General features: G+C 37.5%; 1 pseudogene; it reads right to left on the bottom strand.

Moving 5' to 3' along the window:
• Positions 1-20933: 20933 nt before the first annotated feature.
• Positions 20934-21340, bottom strand: LOC132357640 (large ribosomal subunit protein eL32-like; annotated as a pseudogene).
• Between the last annotated feature and the right edge of the window lie 5181 nt (positions 21341-26521).

Here is a 26521-nt window from a genome sequence, read left to right as displayed (position 1 = left end):
AAATTTCCAAAACTATGTTGAATAATAGTGGTGAGAGTGGGCAACCTTGTCTTTTTCCTGATCTTAGTCGAAATGGTTTCAATTTTTCACCATTGAGGATGATGTTGGCTGTGGGTTTGTCATATACAGCCTTTATTATGTTGAGGAAAGTTCCCTATGCATACCTTCTGCAGGGCTTTTATCATAAATGTGTGTTGAATTTTTTCAAAAGCTTTCTCTGCATCTATTGAGATGATCATATGGGTTTTCTCCTTCAATTTGTTAATATGGTGTATCAAGTTGATTGATTTGCATATATTGAAGAATCCTTGCATTCCTGGAACAAATCCTGCTTGATCATGTTGTATGCTCCTTTTAATGTGCTGTTGGATTCTGTTTGCTAGTATTTTGTTGAGGATTTTTGCATCTATGTTCATCAGTGATATTGGCCTGTAGTTTTCTTTCTTTGTGACATCTTTGTCTGGTTTTGGTATCAGGGTGATGGTGGCCTCGTAGAATGAGTTGGGGAGTGTTCCTCCCTCTGCAATATTTTGGAAGAGTTTGAGAAGCATAGGTGTTAGCTCTTCTCTAAATGATAGAATTCACCTGTGAAGCCATCTGGTCCTGGGCTTTTGTTTGTTGGAAGATTTTTAATCACAGTTTCAATTTCAGTGTTTGTGATTGGTCTGTTTATATTTTCTATTTCTTCCTGGTTTAGTCTCAGCAGGTTGTGCATTTCTAAGAATTTGTCCATTTCTTCTAGGTTGTCCACTTTATTGGCAAAGAGCTGCTTGTAGTAATCTCTCATGATCGCTTGTATTTCTGCAGTGTCAGTTGTTACTTCTCCGTTTTCATTTCTAATTCTATTGATTTGAGTCTTCTCCCTTTTTTTCTTGATGAGTCTGGCTAATGGTTTATCAATTTCGTTTATCTTCTCAAAGAACCTGCTTTTAGTTTTATTGATCTTTGCTATCATTTCCTTCATTTGTTTGTCATTTATTTCTGATCTGATCTTTATGATTTCTTTCCTTCTGCTAAATTTGGGGGTTTTTTGTTCTTGTTTCTCTAATTGCTTTAGGTGTAAGTTTAGGTTGTTTATTTTAGATGTTTCCTTTTTCTTAATGTATGAATATATTGCTATAAACTTCTCTCTTAGAACTGCTTTTGCTGCATCCTATAAGTTTTGGGTCATCGTGTCTCCATTGTCATCTGTTTCTAGGTAATTTTTGATTTCCCCTTTGATTTCTTCAGTGATCACTTGGTTATTAAGTAGTGTAATGTTTAGCCTCCATGTGTTTGTATTTTTTACAGATCTTTTCCTGTAATTGATATCTAGTCTCATAGCATTGTGGTCGGAAAAGATACTTGATACGATTTCAATTTTCTTAAATTTACCAAGGCTTCACTTGTGATGCAAGTTATGATCTATCCTGGAGAATGTTCCATGAGCACTTGAGAAAAATGTGTATTCTGTTGTTTTTGGGTGGAATGTCCTATAAATATCAATTAAGTCCATCTTGTTTAATGTATCATTTAAAGCTTGTGTTTCCTTATTTATTTTCATTTTGGATGATCTGTCCATTGGTGAAAGTGGGTTGCTAAAGTCCTCTACTATGGTTGTTTTACTGTTGATTTCCCCTTTTATGGCTGTTAGTATTTGCCTTATGTGTTGAGGTGCTCCTATGTTGGGTGCATAAATATTTACAATTGTTATATCTTCTTCTTGGATTGATCCCTTGATCATTATATAGTGTCCTTCTTTGTCTCTTGTAATAATTTTTAGTTTAAAGTCTATTTTGTCTAATATGAGAATTGCTACTCCAGCTTTCTTTTCATTTCCATTTGCATGGAATATCTTTTTCCATCCCCTCACTTTCAGTCTGTATGTGTCCCTAGGTCTGAAGTGGGTCTCTTGTAGACAGCATATATATGGGTCTTGTTTTGGTATCCATTCTGCCAGTCTGTGTCTTTTGGTGGGAGCATTTAATCCATTTACATTTAAGGTAATTATTGATATGTATGTTCCTATTCCCATTTTCTTAAATGTTTTGGGTTTGTTATTGTAGGTGTTTTCCTTTTCTTGTGTTTCTTGCCTAGAGAAGTTCCTTTAGCATTTGTTGTAAAGCTGCTTTGGTGGTGCTGAACTCTCTCAGCTTTTGCTTGTCTGTAAAGTTTTTAATTTCTCCATCAAATCTGAATGATATCCTTGCTGGATAGAGTAATCTTGGTTGTAGGTTTTTTTTCCTTCATCACTTTATATATGTCCTGCCACTCCCTTCTGGCTTGCAGAGTTTCTGCTGAAAGATCAGCTGTTAACCTTATGGGGATTCCTTTGTGTGTTATTTGTTGTTTTTCCCTTGCTGCTTTTAATATGTTTTCTTTATATTTAATTTTTGATAGTTTGATTAATATGTGTCTTGGTGTTTTCTCCTTGGATTTATCCTGTATGGGACTCTGTGTGCTTCCTGGACTTCAATAACTATTTCCTTTCCCATATTATGTAAGTTTTCAACTATAATCTCTTCAAATATCTTCTCAGTCCCTTCCTTTTTCTCTTCTTCTTCTGGGACCCCTATAATTCGAATGTTGGTGCGTTTAATGTTGTCCCAGAGGTCTCTGAGACTATCCTCATTTCTTTTCACTTTTTTCCTTTATTCTGCTCTGCAGTAGTTATTTCCACTATTTTGTCTTCCAGGTCAGTTATCCGTTCTTCTGCTTCAGTTATTCTGCTATTGCTCTCTTCTAGAGTATTTTTAATTTCATTTATTGTGTTGTTAATCATTGCTTGTTTCCTCTTTAGATCTTCTAGGTCCTTGTTAAATGTTTCTTGCATTTTGTCTATTCTATTCCCAAGATTTGGATCATCTTTACTATCATTATTCTGAATTCTTTTTCAGGTAGACTGCCTATTTCCTCCTCATTTGTTAGGTGTGGTGTGTTTTTACCTTGCTCCTTCATCTGCTGTGTGTTTTTCTGCCTTCTCATTTTGCTTCTTTTACTGTGTTTGGGGTCTCCTTTTCTCAGGCTGCAGGTTCGTAGTTCCTGTTGTTTTTGGTGTCTGTCCCCAGTGGCTAAGGTTGGTTCAGTGGGTTGTGTAGTCTTCCTCGTGAAGGGGACTAGTGCCTGTGTTCTGGTGGATGAGGCTGGATCTTGTCTTTATTGTGGGCAGGTCTACGTCTGGTCGTGTGTTTTGGGGTGTCTGTGGCCTTATTATGGTTTTAGGCAGCCTCTCTGCTAATGGATGGGGCTGTGTTCTCGTCTTGCTAGTTGTTTGGCATAGGGTGTCCAGCACTGTAGCTTGCTGGTCATTGAGTGAAGCTGGGTCTTAGTGTTGAGATGGAGATCTCTGGGAGATTTTCGCCATTTGGTATTACGTGGAGCTGGTAGGTCTCTTGTGGACCAGTCTCCTGAAGTTGGCTCTCCCACCTCAGAGGCACAGCCTTGATGTCTGGCTGGAGTGCCAAGAGCCTTTCATCCACATGGGTCAGAATAAAAGGGAGAAAAAATAGAATGAAAGAAAGAAAGAAAGAAGATAAAATAAAATAAAATAAATTAAATATAAAATAAAATAAAGTTATTAAAATCAAAAATACAAAATAATTATTAAGAAAAAAATTTTTTTAAGTAAAAAAAAAAAAATAACGGACAGACAGAACCTTAGGACAAATGGTGAAAGCAAAGCTATACAGACAAAATCTCACACAGAAGCATAAACATACACAAACACACTCACAAAAAGAGGAAAAGGGGAAAAAATTACATATTTTGCTTCCAAAGTCCACCTCCTCGATTTGGGATGATTCATTGTCTATTCAGGTATTCCACAGATGCAGGGTACATCAGGTTGATTGTGGAGATTTAATCCGCTGCTCCTGATGTTGCTGGGAGAGATTTCCCTTTCTCTTCTTTGTTCGCACAGCTCCTGGGGTTCAGCTTTGGATTTGGCCCTGCCTCTGTGTGTAGGTTGCCTGAGGGCGTGTGTTCTTCACTCAGACAGGACGGGGTTAAAGGAGCAGCTGATTCAGAGGCTCTGGCTCACTCAGGCCAGCAGGAGGGAGGGGTACGTAGTGTGGGGTGAGCTTCAGGTGGCAGAGGGCGGCATGACATTGCACCAGACTGAGGCTTGCCGTGCATTCTCCAGGGGAAGTTGTCCCTGGATCATGGGACCCTGGAGGTGGCAGGCTGCACAGGCTCCCGGGAGGGGAGGTGTGGAGAGTGACCTGTGCTTGTACACAGGCTTCTTGGTGGTGGCAGCAGCAGCCTTATCGTCTCATGCCCGTTTCTGGGGTCCGCGCTGGTAGCCGCAGCTCACGTCCGTCTCTGGAGCTCCTTTAAGCAGCGTTCTTAATCTCCTTTCCTCACGCACCAGTAAACAAAGAGGGAAGAAAACGTCTCTTGCCTCTTCGGCAGTTCCAGACTTTTTCCCAGACTACCTCCCTGCTAGCTGTGGTGCACTAACCCCTTCAGGCTGTGTTCTCGCCGCCAACCCCAGTCCTCTCCCTGCGATCCGACTGAAGCCCGAGCCTCAGCTCCCAGTCCCCACCTGCCCTAGTGGGTGAGCAGGCAAGCCTCTCGGGCTGGTGAGTGCTGGTCAGCACCGCTCCTCTGTGTGGGAATCTCTCATCTTTGCCCTCTGCACCCCTGTTGCTGCACTCTCCTCCATGGCTCTGAAGCTTCCCCCCTCTGCCACCCGCAGTCTCCGCCCACAAAGAGGCTTCCTAGTGTGTGGAAACCTTTCCTCCTTCACAGCTCCCTCCCACTGGTGCAGGTCCCATCCCTATTCTTTTGTCTCTGTTGTTTCTTTTTTCTTTTGCCCTACACAGGTACGTGGGGAGTGTCTTGCCTTTTGGGGGGGTCTGAGATCTTCTGCCAGCGTTCAGTGGGTGTTCTATAGGAGCTGTTCCACATGTACATGTATTTATGGTGTATTTGTGGAGAGGAAGGTGATCTCCCCGTCTTACTCTTCCGCCATCTTCTCCCTCCATCAAGGGCCTCTATTGTTTCCTTGAGGTTTTATATTCACTTACACATGTTGTACAGGTTAAATCTTGCATTTATTCAAAAAGTAATTATTGATTATTAGAAACAAAAAAACACTGACCAATAGGACCAAAAAGAACGTGTAGAAATATATCTATACATTTACTGAAATGTGACTTACGACAACCAAATAGAAACTTGGGAAGAACACGTGAACAGAAAATATTCACATAAAAGAGTATCAAAATGATTAAGAAACATATGAAAATGTGGTAAACCCCATTAGGTACCAGGAAAATGAAAACTAAAACCACAATGAAATACCCTACAAACCTACAAGAGACTAAATGAAAAAATAGAAAATATATGTTGACAAGAATATAGAGCAATTATAACTCTCATACCTTGTTGGTGGAAGTGTAAATTAGTGCAACAACTTTGGAAAACTTTTTGGTAGTACTTATTAAAGCTGAACATATGCCTATTCTATGACTCAAAAATTCCACTTTGTTACTTTGGCATATAGCCAACAGAAATTCCTATATTTCATTCACCTAAGGACATGAATTGGAATTTTTATGGCAGCACTATTTGTAAAACCTCCAAAGTTGAAACTTTCCATAAATATGACAATGAGTAAATATTGGTATACCCACAGAATGAAATATTATATAACAGTCATAAAGAAAAACTGCAAGGACACCGAGTAATATGGGTAAGTATTACAAAAACAATGCTGAGTGAAAGAATCCAGACACAAAAGAGCACTTACTGCATTTTCCAATTATATAAAGTACAAAAACAGATAAAACGAAACTTTGTTGGTAGGTATCAGGATTTCAGTTACCCTGAGGACATGCGTAATGAGAGGCAGGGAGGACAGGTGGGTTTCTAAAGTGTTGGTACTGTAACATTTTGGGGTCTGGATACAGATTACATGAGTATATTCAGTTAGTGGTCATTCATTAAGTTGTATACTTATAAGATGTTCACTTTTCTGTGTGTATATTTAAAATTTATGTACAAGTTTGAAAACATTTCCCTGAGTGCATACTATATTTTAGAACTTTTTAAAGGGTGAAGGGCCTATAGAGATGAACAAGCTGATATGCTCTCTGCCTTCAGAGAGCTTACCTTTTAGTTAGGGAAAATAGAAAGGTAAACAATAAATAAGTAATTATATAAATATGATAATAAAATATCAGTGTTATGATAGCCACAATAAATATGCTGCCTAACTTCACTGAGCTTTCTGTCCAACAGAAAAGATATACAGTTAAATTGGTAATTTCAACAAAATGTCATAAAAGCTATAATCTCAAAAGTACAGTGCACTATGCCAATCTAAGGACTGCAGAAAAGAAGTGGCATTTGAGCTGAGATCTGAAGAATAAGTTAATAGTTATATGGAGAATGGAAAAGAGTATGGATGACACAAAGACAATTTCATGCCCTGAAGCTCTGAGGCTAAGTTGGAAGAACAGAATTATTGAAGCTTAGAATCCAAGGAAAATGCAACAGACTGGAGCTACAGTAGTAAGCAAGAATCACATCATGAAGCCCTGTAGAACTGTTTAAGAATGTTGTATTTTATCCTAAGTGCAATTGGAAGTCAAATTTTAAGCAGGGGGGTCATATAATTTGATTTACAGTCTTAAAAGATCATTCTAGCTGTGAGATTCAATGAATTGGTAGCTAGTTATAAGTTAGACTTTTGTAGTACATCAGGATAGATAATAACTTGGAACACAGTGATAGCAATTGAACTGGAAAGAAGTAGACTAATATGGGATATATTTTGTTAAAGTCAATTCAATTATTTTTCATCTTAGAGAGTAGTGAGGGAATGAAAGGAATCAAAGATGATTCTTAAGTTTGGGACTCCAGCAGCTGGATGATGCCTACTATGTGATTCTCACCTATATACACATGGCTCACACCGCTATTCATTTTGGTCTCTAGTCAGATGTCATCTAGTCAGAGATGCTTTCCATGACCTCCCTATCTGAAATAGCAATTTCCATCACTCTTTATCTCCTTCCTACTTTATTTTTCTTCTTCACACTTATAATCTGACATTTTATTTTTATTAGTTGACCTCTCCACTAGAAAACATACTCCATAAAATCATGAATGCTGTTTGTTTTGTTCACTGTTGTATCCATTGTCTAAAATGACATTTGGCATAATAGATGTTTAATAAATATTTGCTGAATGGATACATTTTCTGAATATGGAGGATATTCATGGAAGCATAGGTTGGGAAAAATCAAAATTTTCGTAATTTTAAGTTTGAGATATTTATTACACATCCAAGTAGACATGATGAGTAAGCAGCTGGACATACACGTCTGCAGATCAGGAAGAGGTAAAATGATAAGTATATACATTCAACTGTGATCAGCATATTGATAGTATTTAAAGTGGTTCAGCTGCATGATATCACGGTGCTATATTGGGGTATTGCAATTTTACTCTTACCTTCTTGGAATGCTGTCGAGACTGCTATGTGAAGATACTGATCCAGCCTATTGGAATATGAGAGACCACATGGAAAAGGACCAAGATGCCCCAACCAGTTGCTAGCCCCAGCCACAAAATTTGTGAGTGATACCATTTTGTACCTTACAACCATTAGAGCTGCCACCTAACTGTAACTATGCAAGTGAGACCAGACAGCAAAAGGACGGTCAAGTCAGATCACAGATTCGTGAGTAATAATAATTCAGTGAGCTTTTAAGCCACTACGATTTATAGTAGTCTGCTACACAGCGATAGCTAATTGAAGCAGTCACTGATGGTGAGACTGAAGAAAAATAAGGCAGTTAGATGAAGGAACTGGAGAAAAAATGGAAAGACATATTTTAACATATATATTTGGGTGGTAAAACGAATCAAATGGTGATGTAATGGGCTTAGGTGGTAAATGAGAGGAAGCACCCTACACCCCTCCCCACCATTTCCATTTTGGTAACCATAAGTGTGTTTTCTATGTCTGTGAGTCTGTTTCTGTTTTGTAAATAAGTTCATTTGTATCATCTTTTTAGATTCCACATATAAGTGATATCATATGATATATGTCTTTCTCTGTCTGACTTACTTCACTTAGTGTGATAATCTCAAGGTGCATCCATGTTGCTGCAAATGGCATTATTTCATTCTTTTTAATAGCTGAGTAATATTCCATTGTATATACGTACCACATCTTCTTTATCCATTCCTCTGTCAAAGGACATTTAGGATGCTTACATGTCGTGGCTATTGTAAATAGTGATAAAATGAACATTAGGGTACATGTATATTTTCGAATTATGCTTTTCTCCAGGTATATGCCTAGGAGTGGGATTGCTGGATCATATGGTAGCTCTATTTTTAGTTCTTTAAGGACTCTTCATACTGTTCTCCATAGTGTTTGCACCAATTTACATTCCCAATATCAGTGTAGGAGGGTTCCTTTTTCTCCACACCCTCTCCAGCATTTATAATTTGTAGACTTTTTGATGATGGCCATTATGACTGGATCAGGTGATACCTCATTTTAGTTTTGATTTGCATTTCTCTGATAATTAGCAATGTTGAGCATCTTCTCATGTGCCTGTTGGCCATCTCTGTGTCTTCTTTGGAGAACTGTCTATTTAGATCTTCCACCCATTTTTTGATTGGTTTGTTTGATTCTTTGTTTGTTTTGGTATTGTGCTGCATGAGCTGTTTGTATATTTTGGAGGTTAATTCCTTGTTGGTTGCTTCATTTGCAAACATATTCTCCCATTCTGTGGGTTGCCTTTTCATTTTATTTACGGTTCCCTTTGATGTGCAAACGATTTTAAGTTTACTTAGGTCCCATTTGTTTATTTTTGGTTTTATTTTCATTACTCTGAGAAGTGGATACAAAAAGATCTTGCTGCAATGTATGTCAAAGAGCGTTCTGCCTATCTTTTCCTCTAAGAGTTTTAGAGTAACTGGTCTTACATTTAGATCTTTAATCCATTTTGACTTTACTGTTTTATATGGTGTTAGAGAATGTTCTAATTTCATTCTTTTACATGTAGCTGTCCAATTTTCCCAGCACCACTTATTGAAGAGACTGTCTTTTCTCCACTGTATATTCTTGCATCCTTTGTTGTAAATTAATTAACCATAGGTCCCTGGGTTTATTTCTGGGCTTTCTATCCTGTTCCATTGATCAATATTTCTGTATTTGTGGCAGTACTATACTGTTTTGATTACTCTAGCTTTGTATTGTATATAATAGTATAGCTAGAAGTCAGGGAGCCTGATTCCTCCAGCTTCATTTTTCTTTCTCAGGATTGATTTGGCTATTTGGGATTTTTTTATGTATCCATACAAATTTAAAGATTTTTTATTCTAGTTCTGAGAAAATGTAAGGCCGGGGTTTCCTTACTGATCTTCTGTCTGGATGATCTGTACATTGATGTAAGTGGTGTATTAATGTCCCCCACTATTAATGTGTTACTGTTGATTTCTCTTTTTATGGCTCTTAGCATTTGCCTTATATATTGAAGTGCTCCTATGTTGGGTGCATATATATTTACGATTGTCATATCTTCTTGGTTTGATTCCTTGATCATTATGTAGTGTCCTTCTTTGTCTCTTGTAACAGTCTTTATTTTGAAGTTTATTTTGTCTGATATAAGTATTGCTACTCCAGCTTGCTTTTGATTTCCATTTGCATGGAATACCTTTTTCTATCTGCTCACTTTCAGTCTGTGTGTGTCCCTAGATCTGAAGTGGTCTCTTGAAGACAGTATATATACCGGTCTTTTTTTGTATCCATTCAGCCAGTCTGTCTTTTGGTTGGAGCATTTAGTCCATTTACATTTAAGGCAATTATCAATATGCATGTTCTTATTGCCATTTTGTTAAGTGTTTAGGATTTGATTTTGTAGGGCTTTTTTCCTCCTTTCCTCTTTTGTTCTCTTCTCTTGCGATTTGATGACTATCTTTAGAGTTGTGTTTGGATTGCTTTTTCTTTTTTGTATGTGTATCTATTGTAGATTTTTGGTTTGTGGTTACCATGAGGTTTTTATAAAGCAGTCTGTATATATACAAGATTGTTTTAAGTTGATGATCTCTTAATCTCAAATGCATTTCCAATATCCTGCATTTGTACTCTCCTCTTTTTATAATTGCTGATTTTGACATGATATTTCTGTGTGGATAATTTCCTACTTTTACTGTATGTTTACCTTTACAGGTGAGCTTTCCCATTCATAATTTTCCTGTTTCTAGTTGTGGGCTTTTCTTTTCTGCCTAGAAAATTCCTTTAGCATTTGTTGTAAAGCTGGTTTTCTGGTGCTGAATTCTCTTAGATTTTGCTTGTCTATAAAGCTTTTGATTTCTCTGTCAAAACTGAATGAAAGCCTTGCTGTGTAGAGTATTCTTGGTTGTAGGTTTTTCCTTTTCATCACTTTAAATATATCGTACCACTTCCTTCTGGCCTGCAGAGTTTCTTCTGAAAAATTAGCTGATAACTGTATGAGTTTCCCTTTATTGTTATTTGTTGCTTTTCCCTTGTTATTTTTAATATGTTTGCTTTGTCTTCAATTTTTGTGAATTTGATTACTGTGTGTCTTGTCGTGTTTCTTCTTAGGTTTAGCCTGTATGGAACTCTGCACTTCCTGGAAGTGAATGTTTCCTTTCCCATATTAGGGATTTTTGGCTATTACCTCCTCAAATATTTTCTCGGGCCCTTTCTCTCTCTTCTCCTTCTGGGACCCCTATAATGTGAATGTTGGTGTGTTTAATGTTATTCCAGAGGTCTCTTAGACTGTCCTCATTTATTTTCATTCTTTTTTCTTTATTCTGTTCTGCAGCAGTGATTACCACCACTCTGTCTTCCAGCTCACTTATTTGGTCTTCTGCATTGTTCATCTCTGTTCTTTAAATCTTCTAGCTCTTTGTTGAATATTTCTTGCATCTTATCAGTCTGCATCTCCATTCTTTTTCTGAGATCTTGGATCATCTTTACTACCATTACTCTGAATTGTTTTTCAGGCAGATTTCTTGTCTCTGCTTCACTTAGTTGTTTTTCTGGGGTTTTATCTTGTTCCTTCATCTGGAACATATTTCTCTGTCATCTCATTTCATCTAACTTTCTGTGTTTGTGGTCTCCATTTCTCAGGCTACATGTTTGTAGTTCCTCTTGCTTCTGGTGTCTGACTCTGGCAGGTGAGATTGGTCCAGGGTCTTGTGCAGACTTCCTAGTGGGAAGGACTAGTGCCTGCTCACTGATGGGTGGAGTTGGGTCTTGTCCCTCTGATGGGCAGGGCCATGTCAAGACGTATGTTTAGAGGTGGCTGTGCCCTCAGGACAACTTTAGGCAGCCTGTCTTCTGGGATAACTAGGAGCAGACCCATTCCTGAGCAATATTATTCACAGAGTTTTTAACTCCAGAAGAGTATCATAAGCAAATAGTGCGATCCACAATCTTATTTTTAACTGAGTTGTCATTTATCTTGCTCCCCTTTCCATTCTTGTGCCATGAGTGTTGAGGTCCTTTGTCTCTGACAAAGGAGTTTCATGTCTTCTGTCAGTATCTGATTTTAAGACCTTACCTAATGGCACAGTAATACAGAAAGCATGGGTTGCAGACGTAGATCCATGCTGCACTCCAGCCTGCTCTTCCCTCCGTGGTTTCTCTCTGCCCCTTTAAATGATTTTAATATGCCACATATACCTCTCAGAATTCTCTCATGAGAAATTACCATAAATGCAAAAATTTCTCCTTTAAAGCTAAAATGTATTACCTCAGTATCTTTCTTCACAAATGGACAAAAGAAAGCTCACTTTTTTTATTTTTCAAATTGTACTTGTAAATATATTATATGCGTCTTAAAATTTATGATGGTTTAAAGGCGTACAGGAAATTAAACAACACTGTTAAACTAAAATACTTATAAAAAGAAATTCTAAGCAGCTTGGATATATGCCTTTGATGATTTTACACTGTTCACTCTTGTGAGCACTAATCTAAGGCTATATTTGAGACTAAGCTACAAATATGCTGTTTCCCATAACTGTTTACAATTGGGCTTTGCTCTGTGCTACATCCCTTCTTATGTAATCTTACTGCACTGGTGTTTTAATTCTCAGAAGTATACATGAAGGCAGAAATGTATAGACCTTTCAATTTACTAAATTACTGTACTCAGCCTCACTATATAAGTGAGGCTATTGATGCATAGAAACTTATTGATGTAGCAAAAACATTTTCCCCCTGTATGTGCTGAACATTTGCAACTACTCCAAATTACAGTTAAATAGAAAAACAAAGAAATGCAAAAAAAAAAAAATTATCGAGTCCCAGCACTACTTCATCTTCAGTGTTGCACCTCTAAACCAAGTTCCCATTATGCTCTAAAGTCCGAGTGGTTTATAGAAAAATTTATAGTTAAAAATGGTGAAGGTAACCTGGCAATTTCTCCCTTTCTCCTCATAAATCACTGTAAAAAATGAGAAGAGTGAGAAACAGAAAAAAACTTTATCTACAATGGTACTAAGAGATACCTCAAGCTCCAAATGACAAAACAAGAGAAAGACTGCCCAAATAATGGTGGTCAAGTAGAACTGAGGGACTACAAGGAGACAGACTGTCTGTGGCTCAGTAAAACCTGGCAAGTAAGTGGTATAGCCTGAAATACAAAACCAGTGATGACTTGTTTGGTACAACAGAAAAAGTGTTCAAGGGTAGTAGCTGAAGCTTTCTTAGACCCCATTAAACATAAAGTCTTAAGAAGCTATGGAGATGAGGCTGAATCAGAATTAATATAAACTTGTAACATTTACAGGAAATTAACTATCAGTTTGTCAGGGAAAAAATAAAGACTCCACCTGTCCTGATTCTAGTTTCCTGAGTCTAAAAAAATCACACTCTCATAATAGCCTTTTGACATTAGGAGAATATCTGATAGTTTAGAACATCTTTTTCTTCCCTTCCTCATATAAGCTTCCTAAATACAGCCATTCCAGGAATAATGTAACACATAAAGAGTTGAATAAAGAAAGTACATAATGATCAAATACATTGCCATTAATTGTAAAAGGAAGCATTTAATAAAGAAAATACTTTTCTAAGTTAGGAGCACATACAGATATAAAAGAACACACTGAGGAACTTCAAGATGGCAGAGGAGTAAGATGTGGAGATCCCCTTCTCCGCACAAATACATCAAAAATACATCTACATGTGGAACAACTCGTACAGAGCACCAATTGAATGCTGGCAGAAAACTTCATACTTCCCAAAAGGCAAGAAAATCCCCATGTACCTGAGTAAGGAAAAAGAAAACAGAAAAAACAGAGACAAAAAATAGGGACAGGAACTGCACCACTGAGAGGAAGTTGTGAAGGAGGAAAAGTTTCCACACACTAAGAAGTCCCTTCACTGGTGGAAACGAGGGGTGGGTGGGGGGAAAGCTTTGGAGCAAAGGAGGAGAGTGCAGCAACAGAGGTGCAGAGAGCAAAGTGGAGAGATTCCCACACAGAGGATTGGTGCCGACCAGCACTCACCAGCCTGAGAGGCTTCCCTGCTCCCTCACCAGGGTGGGTGGGGGCTGGGAGCTGAGTCTCAGGCTTCGGAGGTCAGACCAGAGGGAAAGAACTGGGGTTGGCTGCATGAAGACAGCCTGAGGGGGGCTAGTGCACCACGACTAGATGGCAGGGAGCCCGGGAAAAAGTCTGGAAATTCCTAAGAGTCAAGAGACCATTGTTTCAGGGTGCATGAGGAGAGGAGATTCAGAACACCACCTAAACGAGCTTCAGAGACCAGCGTGATATGCGGCTATCAGTGTGGACTCCAGAGACAGGCATGAAACGTTAAAGCTGCTGTTGCAGCCACCAAGAATCCTGTGTGCAAGCACAGGTCACTATCCACACTACCCCTCCCAGAAGCCTGTGCAGCCCACCACTGCCAGGGTCCTGGGAAACAGGGACAAAATCCCCACAAGAACACATGGCACGCTTCAGGAAGTTATAATGTCATGATGGCTTCTGCCACCTCAGGCTCACCTTGCATTCCATACCCATCCGTCCCCCTGGCCTGAGTGAGCCAGAGCTCCCTAATCAGCGGCTCCTTCAACCCTCTCCTGACTAGGCAAAGAACAGACACCAGAGGGCGACCTACATGCAGAGGCAGGGCCCAAATCCGAAGCTGAACCCCAGGAGCAGTGCGGACAAGGAAGACAAAGGGAAATTTCTCCATGCAGACTCAGGAGCAGTGGATTAAATCCCCACAGTCAAATTGATGTACCCTGCATTGGTGGAATACCTGAATAAACAATGAATCATCCCAAGCTGAGGCAGTGGAATTTATGAGCAACTGTAGACTTGGGGTTTGCTGCATGCCACTGAATAGATTCTGATTTTTATGTTTATCTTAGTATAGGGTTTAGTGCTTGTTATCATTGTTGGATTTGTTTATTGGGTTGGTTGCTCTCTTCTTTTTTATTTATTACTTTTTAATTTTTTAATTTAAAAATATTTTAAAATTTCTTATTTTAATAACTTTTTATTTTATTTATGTTTTCTTTCTTTTTATCTCCCTTTTCTTCTGAGCCGTGTGGCTGACAGGATCCTGGTGCGCTGACTCGGTGCTAGGCCTGAGCCTCTGAGGTGGAAGAGTCGAGTTCAGGACATTAGACCACCAGAGGCCTCCCAGCCACAGGTAATATCAATCAGGAAGGGCTCTCCCAGAGACCTCCATCTCAATGCTAAAGCCCAGCTCCACTCAACAACCACCAAGCTCCAGAGGTGGACACCCCATGCCAAACAACTAGCAAGAAAGGAACACAACCCCACCCATTAGCAGACAGGCTACCTAAAATCATAATAAGTTCACAGACACCCCAAACACACCACCAGATGCAGCCCTGCTTACCAGAAAGACAAAATCCAGCCTCATCCTCTAGAACACAGGCACCAGCCTCCTCCAACAGGAAGCCTACACAACCCTCTGAATCAACCTTACCCACTGGGGGCAGACATCAAAAACAATGGGAACTGCTAACCTGCAGCTTGTGAAAAGGAGACCAAAAACACAGTAAGTTAAGATAAATGGGAAGACAGAGAAATATGCAGCACATGAAGGAGCAAAGTAAAAACCCACAAGACCAAATGAAGAGGAAATAGCCAGTCTACCTGAAAAACAATTCAAAGTAATGATGGTAAAGTTGATCAAAACTCTTTGAAATAAAATGGATAAAATACAAGAAACGTTTAAAAAGGACCTAGAAGAACTAAAGAGCAAGCAAACAATAATGAACAACATAATAAATGAAATTAAAAATTCTCTAGAAAGAATCAATAGCAGAATACTGAGGCAGAAGGACGGATAAGTGACCTGGAAGATAAAATAGACGAAATAACTACTGCATAGCAGAATAAAGAAAGAAGAATGAAACAAACAGAGAACAGTCTCAGAGACCTCAGAGACAATATTAAATGCACCAACTTTCTAATTACAGGGGTCCAAGAAGAAGAAGAGAAAAATAAAGGGACTGAGAAAATATTTGAAGAGATTATGGTTGAAAAATTCCCCAATGTGGGAAAGAAAATAGTCAGTCAAGTCCAGGAAGCACAGAGAGTCCCATACAGGATAAATCCAAGGAGAAATACGCCAAGACACATATGAATCAAACTATCAAATCTTAAATACAAAGAAAAAGTATTAAAAGCAGCAAGGGAAAAGCAACAAATAATATAAAAGGGAACTCCCATAAGGTTAACAGCTGATATTTCAGCAGAAAAACTACAAGCCAGAAGGATGTGGCAGGACATATTTAAAATGATGAAATGGAAAAACCTACAACCAAAATTACTGTACCCAGCAAAGATCTCCTTCACATTTGATGGAGAAATTAAAACATTTACAGACAAGCAAAAGCTAAGAGAAATCAGCACCACAAAACCAGCTTTACAACAAATGCTAAAGGAATTTCTCTAGGCAGGAAACACAAGAGAAGTAAAAGACCTACAATAACAAACCCAAAATAATTAAGAAAATAGTAATAGGCACAAACATATCGATAATTACCTTAAATGTAAATGCATTAAATGCTCCAATCAAAAGACATAGACTTGCTGAATGGATACAAAAAAAAAGACCTGTATGTATGCTGTGTATAAAAGACCCACTTCAGACCTGGGGACACATACAGACTGAAACTGAGGGAATAGAAAAAGATATTCCATGAAAATGAATATCAAACGAAAGCTGGAGTAGCAATTCACATATCAGATAAAATAGACTTTAATAAAGACTATAGCAAGAGACAAAGAAGGACACTACATAATGTTCAAGGGATCAATCCAAGAAGAAGATATAACAATTTTAAATATTTCTGCACCCAAAATAGGAACACCTCAATACATAAGGCAAATGCTAACAGCCATAAAAGGGGAAATCAACAGTAACACAATCATAGTAGGGGACTTTAACACACCACTTTCACCAAAGGACAGATCATCCAAAATGAAAATAAATAAGGAAACATAAGCTTTAAATGACACATTGAACAAGATGGACGTAATTGATATTTACAGGATATTCCATCCAAAACCAACAGAATACACTTTCTTTTCAAGTGCTCATGAACACTGTCTAGGATACATCACATCTTGGGACACAAATCAAGCCTTGGTAAGTTTAAGAAAACTGAAATCATATCATGTACCTTTTCCGACCACAATGCTATGAGAGTAGATATCAATTATGGGAAAAATAGCTGTAAAAAATACAAACACATGGATGCTAAACAATACACTACTAGGTAACCAAGAGATTATTGAAGAGATCAAAGAGGAAATAAAAAATACCTGGAAACAAATGACAATGAAAACGAGATAATCCAAAACAAATGGGATGCAGCAAAAGCAGTTCTAAGAGGGAATTTTATAGCAATAAAATCCTACCTCAAGAAACAAGAATAATCTCAAATAAGCAACCTAAACCTACACCTAAGCAATTAGAGAAAGAAGAGCAAAAAACCCCAAAGTTAGCAGATGGAAAGAAATCATAAAAATTAGATCAGAAATATATGAAAAAGAAATGAAAGACACATTAACAAAGATCAATAAAACTAAAAGCTGGTTCTTTGAGAAGATAAACAAAGTTGATAAAACATGAGCCAGACTCATCAAGAAAAAAATGAAGAAGACTCAGATCAACAGAATTAGAAATGAAAAAGGAGAAGTAACATTGGACACTGCCGAAATACAAAGGATCATGAGAGATTACTACAAACAACTATATGCCAATAAAATGGACCACCTGGAAGAAAAGGACAAATTCTTAGAAAAGCACAACCTCCCGAGACTGAATCAGGAAGACATAGAAAATATAAACAGACCAATCACAAGCACTGAAATTGAAACTGTGATTAAAAATCTTCCAACAGGCAAAAGCCCAGGACCAGATGTCTTCTCAGGCGAATTCTATCAAACATTTAGAGAAAAGCTAACACCTATCCTTCTCAAACCCTTCTAAAATATAGCAGAGGGAGGAACACTCCCAAATTCATTCTACGAGGCCACCATCACCCTGACACTAAAACCAGACAAAAATGTCACAAAGAAAGAAAGCTACAGGCCAATATCACTGATGAACATAGATGCCAAAATCCTCAACAAAATCCTAGCAAACAGAATCCAACAGCATATTAAAAGGATCATACACCATGATCAAGTGGGGATTAACCCAGGAATGCAAGGATTCTTCAATATACGCAAATCAATCAATGTGATACACCATATTAACAAACTGAATGATAAAAACCATATGTTAATCTCAATAGATGCAGAAAAAGCTTTTGACAACATTCAACACACACTTATGATAAAAACCCTCAGAAAGTAGGCATAGAGGGAACTTACATCAACATAATAATGGCCATATATGACAAAGCTACAGCAAACATTTTTCTAAATGGTGAAAAACTGAAACCATTTCCACTAAGATCATGAATAAGACAAGGTTGCCCACTCTCACCACTATTACTCAACATAGTTTTGGAAGTTTTAGCCACAGGAAACAGAGAAGAAAAGGAAATAAAAGGAATCCAAATTGGAAAAGAGGAAGTAAAACTGTCAGTTTGCAGATGACATGATACTATACATAGAGAAACCTAAAGATGCTACCAGAAAACTACTAGAGCTTATCAATGAATTTGGTAAAGTAGCAGGATACAAAATAAATGCACAGAAATCTCTTACATTCCTACACAGTAATGATGAAAATTCTGAAAGAGAAAAAAGGAAACACTCCCATTTACCATTGCAAAACCTTCCTAAGGAGGCAAAAGATCTGTATGCAGAAAACTATAAGACACTGATTAAAGAAATTAAATGTCATCCAAACAGATGGAGAGATATACCGTGTTCTTGCATTGGAAGAATCAACATTGTGAAAATGACTATACTACCCAAAGCAATCTGCAGGTACAATGCAAACCCTGTCAAACTACCAAGGGCATTTTTCACAGAACTAGAACAAAAAATTTCACAATTTGTATGGAAACACAAAAGACCCCGAATAGCCAAAGCAATCTTGAGAAAGAAAAACAGAGTTGGAGGAATCAGGCTCCCTGACTTCAGACTATACTACTAAGCTACAGTAATCAAGACAGTATGGTACTGGCACAAAAACAGAAATATAGATCAATGGAACAGGATAGAAAGCCCAGAGATAAACCCACGCACATATGGTCACCTTATCATTGATAAAGGAGGCAAGAATATACAGTGGAGTTAAGACAGCCTCTTCAATAATTGGTGCTTCGAAAACTAGACAGCTACATGTAAAAGAATGACATTAGAACACTAACTAACACCATACACAAAAATAAACTCAAAATGGATTAAAGACCTAAATGTAAGGCCAGACACTATAAAAGTCTTAGAGGAAAACATAGCCAGAACACTCTATGACATAAATGACAGCAGGATCCTTTTTGACCCACCTCCTAGAGAAAGGGAAATGAAAACAAAAATAAACCAATGGGACTTAATGAAACTTATAAGCTTTTGCACACAAAGGAAACCATAAATAAGATGAAAAGACAACCCTCAGAATGGGAGAACATATTTGCAAATGAAGCAACTGACAAAGGATTAATCTCCAAAATATTCAAGCATCTCATGCACCTCAATATCAAAATAACAGACAACCCAATCCAAAAACGGGCCAAAGGCCTAAATAGAAATTTCTTCAAAGAAAATATACAGATAGCCAACAAACACATTAAAGGATGGTCAGCATCATTAATCCTTAGAGAAATGCAAATCAAAACTACAATGAGTTATCACCTCACACTAGTAAGAATGGCCATCATCAAAAAGTCTACAAACAATAAATGCTGAAGAGGGTGTGGAGAAAATGGTATCCTCTTGCACTGTTGGTTGGAATATATATTGATACAGCCACTATGGAGAACAGTCTGGAGGTTCCTTAAAAAGTTAAAAATAAAACTATCATATGACCCAGCAATCCCACTACTGGGCATATACCCTGAGAAAACCATAATTAAAAAAGAGTCATGTACCAAAATGTTCATTGCAGCTCTATTTACAATAGCCAGGACATGGAAGCAACCTAAGTGTCCATCATCAGATGAATGGATAAAGAAGATGTGGCACATATATACAATGGAATATTACTCAGCCATAAAAAGAAATGAAATGGAGTTATTTGTAATGAGATGGATGGAGATAGAGTCTGTCATACAGAGTGAAGTAAGTCAGAAAGAGAAAAACAAATACAGTATGCTAACACATATATATGGAATCTAAGGGGAAAAAAAAAAGGCCATGAAGAACCTAGTGGCAAGACGGGAATAAAGACACAGACCTACTAGAGAATGGACTTGAGGATATGGGGAGGGGGAGGGGTGAGATGTGACAGGGTGAGAGAGTGTCATGGACATATATACACTACCAAATGTAAAATAGATAGCTAGTGGGAAGCAGCCGCATAGCACAGGGAGATCAGCTCGGTGCTTTGTGACCACCTAGAGGGGTGGGATGGGGAGGGTGGGAGGGAGGGAGATGCAAGAGGGAAGAGATATGGGAACATATGTATATGTATAACTGATTCACTTTGTTATAAAGCAGAAACTAACACACCATTGTAAAGCAATTATACTTCAATAAAGATGTTTAAAAAAAACCAAAAAACCAAAAAAACAAAAAGAGTCATGTACCACAATGTTCATTGTAGCTCTAATTACAATAACCAGGACATGGAAGCAACCTAAGTTTCCATCAACAGACGAATGGTTAAAAATATGTGGCACATATGTACAGTGGAATATTACTTAGCCATAAAAAGAAACAAAATTGTGTTATTTGTAGTGAGGTGGATGGACCTAGAGACTGTCATACAGAGTGAAGTAAGTCAGAAAGAGAAAAACAAATACTGTATGCTAACAGATATATATGGAATCTAAAAAAAAAAAAATGTTTCTGAAGAACCTAGGGGCAGGATAGGAATAAAGACGTATATGTAGAGAATGGACTTGAGGACACAGGGAGAGGGATGGGTAATTTGGGAGGAAGTGAGAGAGTGGCATTGACATATATACACTACCAAATGTAAAATAGATAGCTAGTGGGAAGCAGCCGCATAGCACAGGGAGATCAGCTCCATCCTTTGTGACCACTTATAGGGGTGGGATAGGGAGGGTGGGAGGGAGACGCAAGAGGGAGTGGATATGGCGATATATGTATACATATAGCTGATTCCCTCTGTTATATTGTGGAAACTAACAAAACATCTTAAGGCAATTATGCTCCAATAAAGATGTTAAAAAAAGAAAAAAAGAATACACTTAGGTGGCTTCCATATCTTAGCAACTGTGAATAATGCTACTGTGAACTTTGGGATTCATGTATCTTTTCAAATTAGTGTTTTTTTCGAGTTTCATGGTTTTATTAACACAAACACAATGTGCACCATGAGCTGTCTATTCATTTTCTTTGCTTTTCAGCCTGATATTGGGATTGGTGACTCTGATGGACAGCTGGGGTGCTCTTTCCACAATGGTTTTGTGGTTCTTGGATAAGATATTGTGAATAATTTCAGCACAGTAAGATTTGTTGCACTTCAGCAGCACTTCATGTTCCTTGATGCTGTGGACTAGGAACTTCCAGAAGCTGCTGGGCAGCATGTGTTTGTTTTCTTGTTGTTCCCATAACTGATGTTGGGCATCAAGATCTGGCCCTTGAATCTCCTTCACACCCTGTTGTCAATGCCTCTGGGTTTCTGCCAGTTCCACTTAATTTTGACATATCAGTCTGACTGCTGTTGAATGAACTTCTTGGTCGTCCTTTTGATGATCTTGGACTTCACGAGGGATCTGAGAGCAGCCATGATGCTGAGTAGAAGATGACTTCCACCCCCATAGGGAGTGCCAAGGAAGAGAGGGGCTCAAATTAGTGTTTTTGTTTCTTTCAGATATAAACCCAGCAGTGTGATTGCTGGGTAATATGGCAGTTCTATTTAAAAATTTTTGAGAAACCTCTGTACTGTTTTACACAGTGGTTACACCAATTTACATTCCCAGCAACAGTGTACAAGTGTTTCCTTTTCTCCACATACTCTCCAACATTTGTTATTTGTGTTCTTTTTGATGATAACCATTCTGGCAGGTGTGAGGTGGTATCTCATTGTGGTTTTGATTTGCATTTCCCTGATGATTAACGATGTTGAGCATATTTTCATCTGCCTGTTGACCATCTGCATGTTCTCTTTACAAAAATATTTATTCAGGTCTTCTTCTTATTATTAATCAGGTTGTTCTTTTGATGTTGAGTTATATGTGCTATTTATATATTTTGGTTATTAACCCCTTATCAGTCATATTACTTGCAAATATTTTCTCCCATTCGGCAAGTTATCTTCTTATTTTGTCGATATTTTCCTTTGCTGTGCAAAAGATTTTATGATTAATTAGGTTCCATTTGTTTATTTTTGCTTTTATATCCTTTTTTTAGGAGATAAATTCAAAAATATTGCTATAATTTATGTCAAAGACTGTCAGCAAATGATCATACACCATGATCAAGTGGGATTTATCCCAGGGATGCAAGGATTTTTCAATATCCACAAATCAATTAATGTGATATACCACATTAACAAATTGAAGAATAAAAACCATATGATCATTTCAATAGATGCAGGAAAAGCTTTTGACAAAATTCAACATCTATTTATAATTAAAGTCTCTCCAGAAAGTGGGCATAGAGTGAACATACTTCAGCACAATAAAGGCCAAATATGACAAACTCACAGCTAACATTATACTCAACAGTGAAAAGCTGAAAGCATTTTCTCTAAGATCAGGAACAAGAAAATTATCTTGAGAAATAAGAACAGAATTGGAGGAATCATGCTCCCTGACTTCAGACTATACTACAAAGCTACAGTAATCAAAACAGTGTGGTACTGGCACAGAAACAGACACGTAGATCAGTGGAACAGAATAGACAGCCCAGAAATAAGCCCATGCATCCATGGTCAATTAATCTATGGCAAAGGAGGAAAGCGTATACCATGGAGAAAATACAGTCTCTTTAATAAGTGGTGCTGGGAAAACTGGACAGCTACATGTAAAAGAATGAAATTAGAACATTCTCTAATGCCACATACAACAATAAACTCAAAATTGATTAAAATTCTAAATGTAAGACTGGAAACCATAAAACTCCTAGAGGAAAGCATAGGCAGAACACTCTTTGGTTTCTTTAGATTTAGTGGCTAAGAAAGGCCTCTTTGAGGTGATATCTAAGCTGAGATATGAAGAAAAAGTATCTAGCTGTAGTGACATTGGAGATAGAGAATGGAAGGGTGTTGGTACATTCTAGGCAGAAGGAAACAACTGATGCCAAGTCCTTCATTTATTCAAATAATAAAACAAGGCCAGTGTGGCTGGACCATGGTGAGTGAAGGTGAGAATGATATGAGATCAGTTCATGGACTTGGGCAGAGAAAAGATCATAGAGGACATTGTAAACCAAAAGAAAGTCTTTGGATTCTATTTTGTTTCACAGCAAGTCCTTAGAAACAACTGAACTAGAGAGTGACGTGGATACAGAACAGACATGGGCATTCCTGTTGTACTGACAGACAGTTTTTGGGAGAAGAGGTAAAATGCTGTATTCCACTTTCATGTGGGAAAGAAGTTTAAAACTCAATACAAAAACAAACAAACAAACAAAAAAACCTCAATACTGTCCACAGAATAGAACCTGAGATAGACAAATGTGACAGAGTCAGAAAAGAGTTCCCCCACACAAGTAACCCTACCTACAACCTAACCTCTTAAATCTATTCCCCACACTGCTGACAGAGTAAAGTTTCTAAAATACTAATCTGAACATGTCATTTCTCTACTTTAGTTTCTGCTTTGCTTTAATGATTTTCAAGGTCCATAATGATCTTTCTGGAGCATGCCTTTCTAGCATCTGCTCTCAATCTCCTACTCCCTTTTCACTCCAAGTGCCCTGGCCTACTTGCAATTTCCTATGTTTTCTTAGACTCTGGTGACCCGTAGCATATCACTTCCTTTGCTTGAAATGCTTTTCAGTACTCCCTTCCTTAATTCAGCACAGATAAAAGCTTTCTCTGACCACTCCTGTTACCAAGGATGATAGTCACTATATTTAACAAGTAGTGTGGCACAAGCTCCAACCAATCAGAGTAGATGCTGGTTATACAGATCATATTTTTAAAGCTATTAGAATATGGCTGACACATGATAAATAGTATATCATTATTTGCTGTTATTATTATGTGAAGAAAAGACAAGTGAACATATCTGATTGCTATGAGCTTGTGGGCAGTTTTGTCTTGAATTTTTTGTTATATTAATATAATATTCATTTTACAATATAAATGAATAGCTGAATCATATAAATGTGTCATGATTTTGTGGGGAGTGTGAATGGGTTGACAAGAGATGTGACCTAACCAGAACTGAAGGTCAGTATCACTGGCTAGGGAGAGGGAGTGTTGTATTAGATTATGGGGTTTGAACTGTCAAATGATGAGTTTGTATTTGATCCAGTAAACAGCAGGATACCTTTGTAGGAACGTGGACATAAAGGATTACAAATTGTAAGTGGTGCTTGAAAGAGATAAATTTGGCAGTGGTATGAAGAGTGGATTAGAGGACAAAAATACTTGAGACAAGGAATTTAGTTTGGAGATTGTTGTGGTCTTGCAAATAATCCAGAGTAGTGGAAGCAAGAATAGAAATAAAGGGCTAAATCTGATTGCTATTACAAACCACGCTTCCATACTAGAGAATGAGAACTGAAAAAAGTAAAAAGGTAAATAAGGGTGCAGTTAACCAAATAGGATGTGCAATTTTTACATGTCTATCTCTACTAAATTGTTAAACACTCAGAAGCCTCATTTTCCTTGCCCAGAGCCAAATAATTGTATAGGGAATGAGGTAAAAATTAAGAGGAAAGAGCTGACATAACCATCTAAACAAAGCTGCAAGGATCATCACCGAGGAAAGAAGTATACTTTTCCATATGCATATCTATAGGTTAGAGTGCAGTAACCTTTGATCACACATACACAAAGCAATAATATCTACAAGATACATGTTGTGTTTTATGATGAGTTCTGTAGGTGAGAAGGTGAACCTGAGGGTTTCATAAGAACTAGAAATATATCATTTTTTGATAAGTACTGTAGACTCCTGAATATTGTTAGAACTAATATATAAAAATGTTATGTGTTAGTTGTAAAACCCTAAGTGCTTTGGATTAATAACTCCAACCAGGTTTCCAGTTTTATAAGTTGATAGTTTCTCTGGGAAGACAGGTGCTGGAATTTCTCACTGCCAAATGAAATTGTCTAAGCCAGTGTATATACATTATCTAAACCATATGCCATTACGCATATTCCTAAATATATCTGGATGTTCTAAATGAAGTTTAATCAGCGACCAGGAAGCAGAAGACTCTTTAAAAATGTTGGGATGTTCAGATAATGTCACCAAATGAATACATAAAATAGTCTATTTGGACAAGGTTCATAAAGGAGTGAACAAACTTAGTGAACCAATTCTTCAAAATTTGTCAAGGCTAAAAGATAGATTGACACATGGTGGACTTGTTTACAAAGTTACCAGAATCTCAGCTGCCAGCGTTCCTTAGATTTGAGGTGGTTGAAATTTAATCTTAGTTGCAAATAAATAAATAAATAAATTAATTAATTAATTAATTAAAGGCAACTTAAGGAGTATTTGGCTTCTCCATGAGTTTATCAAATACTGGATGTTTATTGTTTATTCCTTTTTGTGTTCCTTTTAAAAGCTGATTTTCTTCCTAGTAAGCACTTTCAGCCAGTTGGTGGTGATATGATGCCAACATGTAAGTGTTGTTTTACATTTTCTATGGGAAACAACTTGGGAATGAAGCAATATAATTATCAACCATTATATCTTGATGAACATTCTATTTCTAAACAGTCTGTGTTTCCTTCGAGGCCCCCTGTGTTTAACAGTGAACATTGGCAGTAACCAGGAAACAGTGCTCTTTGATATACTTAAACATTCTGAATGAAGCCTTTTTCTTTATTTTTAAGGCTTGGAAAGACATTTGCATATGGTGGAATTAAAAGTCTGAAATAAGTGTCTGGATTTAGCATTGGCAGTTCATTTTTACCCCCATTGTAGGCACTTCTATGCTTCTGGGAAGGATTCCAGAATGACCAATTATGTTAAAATATGTTTTACTAAGATACAGTGAGGCGTATAGTACAGAATCCCATGATGTGTATTAAATCCTTGCCCTCTTTCCTTCTAAGTGCGTCTTCAAATAAATCAACTTTAATGTCTAAAAGCTGGAAAGTGAGAAAACAGATTTTCCAGGTTTGGGATGGTGACATGGCCTCCTTGCTCATGATGGCAAGGCATCAGGACAGTGAAGTATTGTCTCGCTGAGGTTTGATTACTGGTCAGACTAGAAAGCTCAACAGATTCTTCTTCCACAGGAAAAAACAAAACAAAAACTAAAAATCAACACATAAACTCATTATATTAGAAATGTTTGACATGAAGCAACAAATGATTGTCACCTACATGCTGAAGTCGACCTTTGGAAAAGAAATGAGAGGAGATATGGGAGTGAATATTCATATGAAAAAGAAAAGCATCTGAAATTTTAAATGAAAAGTCAAATGTCATTTTGAGTGGAATTTTTTATGTCTGTTAATATTCTGAAGATATTTCTTGAGCTGATGGTAAAACCTATGTAAAGTAGGATGAGAAGTCATTTATAATAAGTGGGTGTCTAAGGACTGTGTTTTTATGCAACTGAATTTGTTCCAAGGCAGATGAAACAGAGAGAGAACTTCAAGCTAGGATCAAATAATAAAAAGAACAATTGCCATTGATCTATCCTTCCAAATAGACAAAGGCAATACAAAGAATCACATCCCAGTGCCAAGAATTCCAGGGAACTAATATACTATAAAAGCTGAAAACTTATATTCTACTGTGGGAGGAAATATTCTAGGTTTTTACCTTGGAATTTG

The sequence above is a fragment of the Balaenoptera ricei genome, chromosome X (genome assembly GCF_028023285.1).
Source record: "Balaenoptera ricei isolate mBalRic1 chromosome X, mBalRic1.hap2, whole genome shotgun sequence".
Classification (NCBI taxonomy): Eukaryota; Metazoa; Chordata; class Mammalia; order Artiodactyla; family Balaenopteridae; genus Balaenoptera; species Balaenoptera ricei.
The sequence above is the reverse complement of the archived record's forward strand: the minus strand, read 5'-3'. Positions and strand labels throughout refer to the sequence as shown.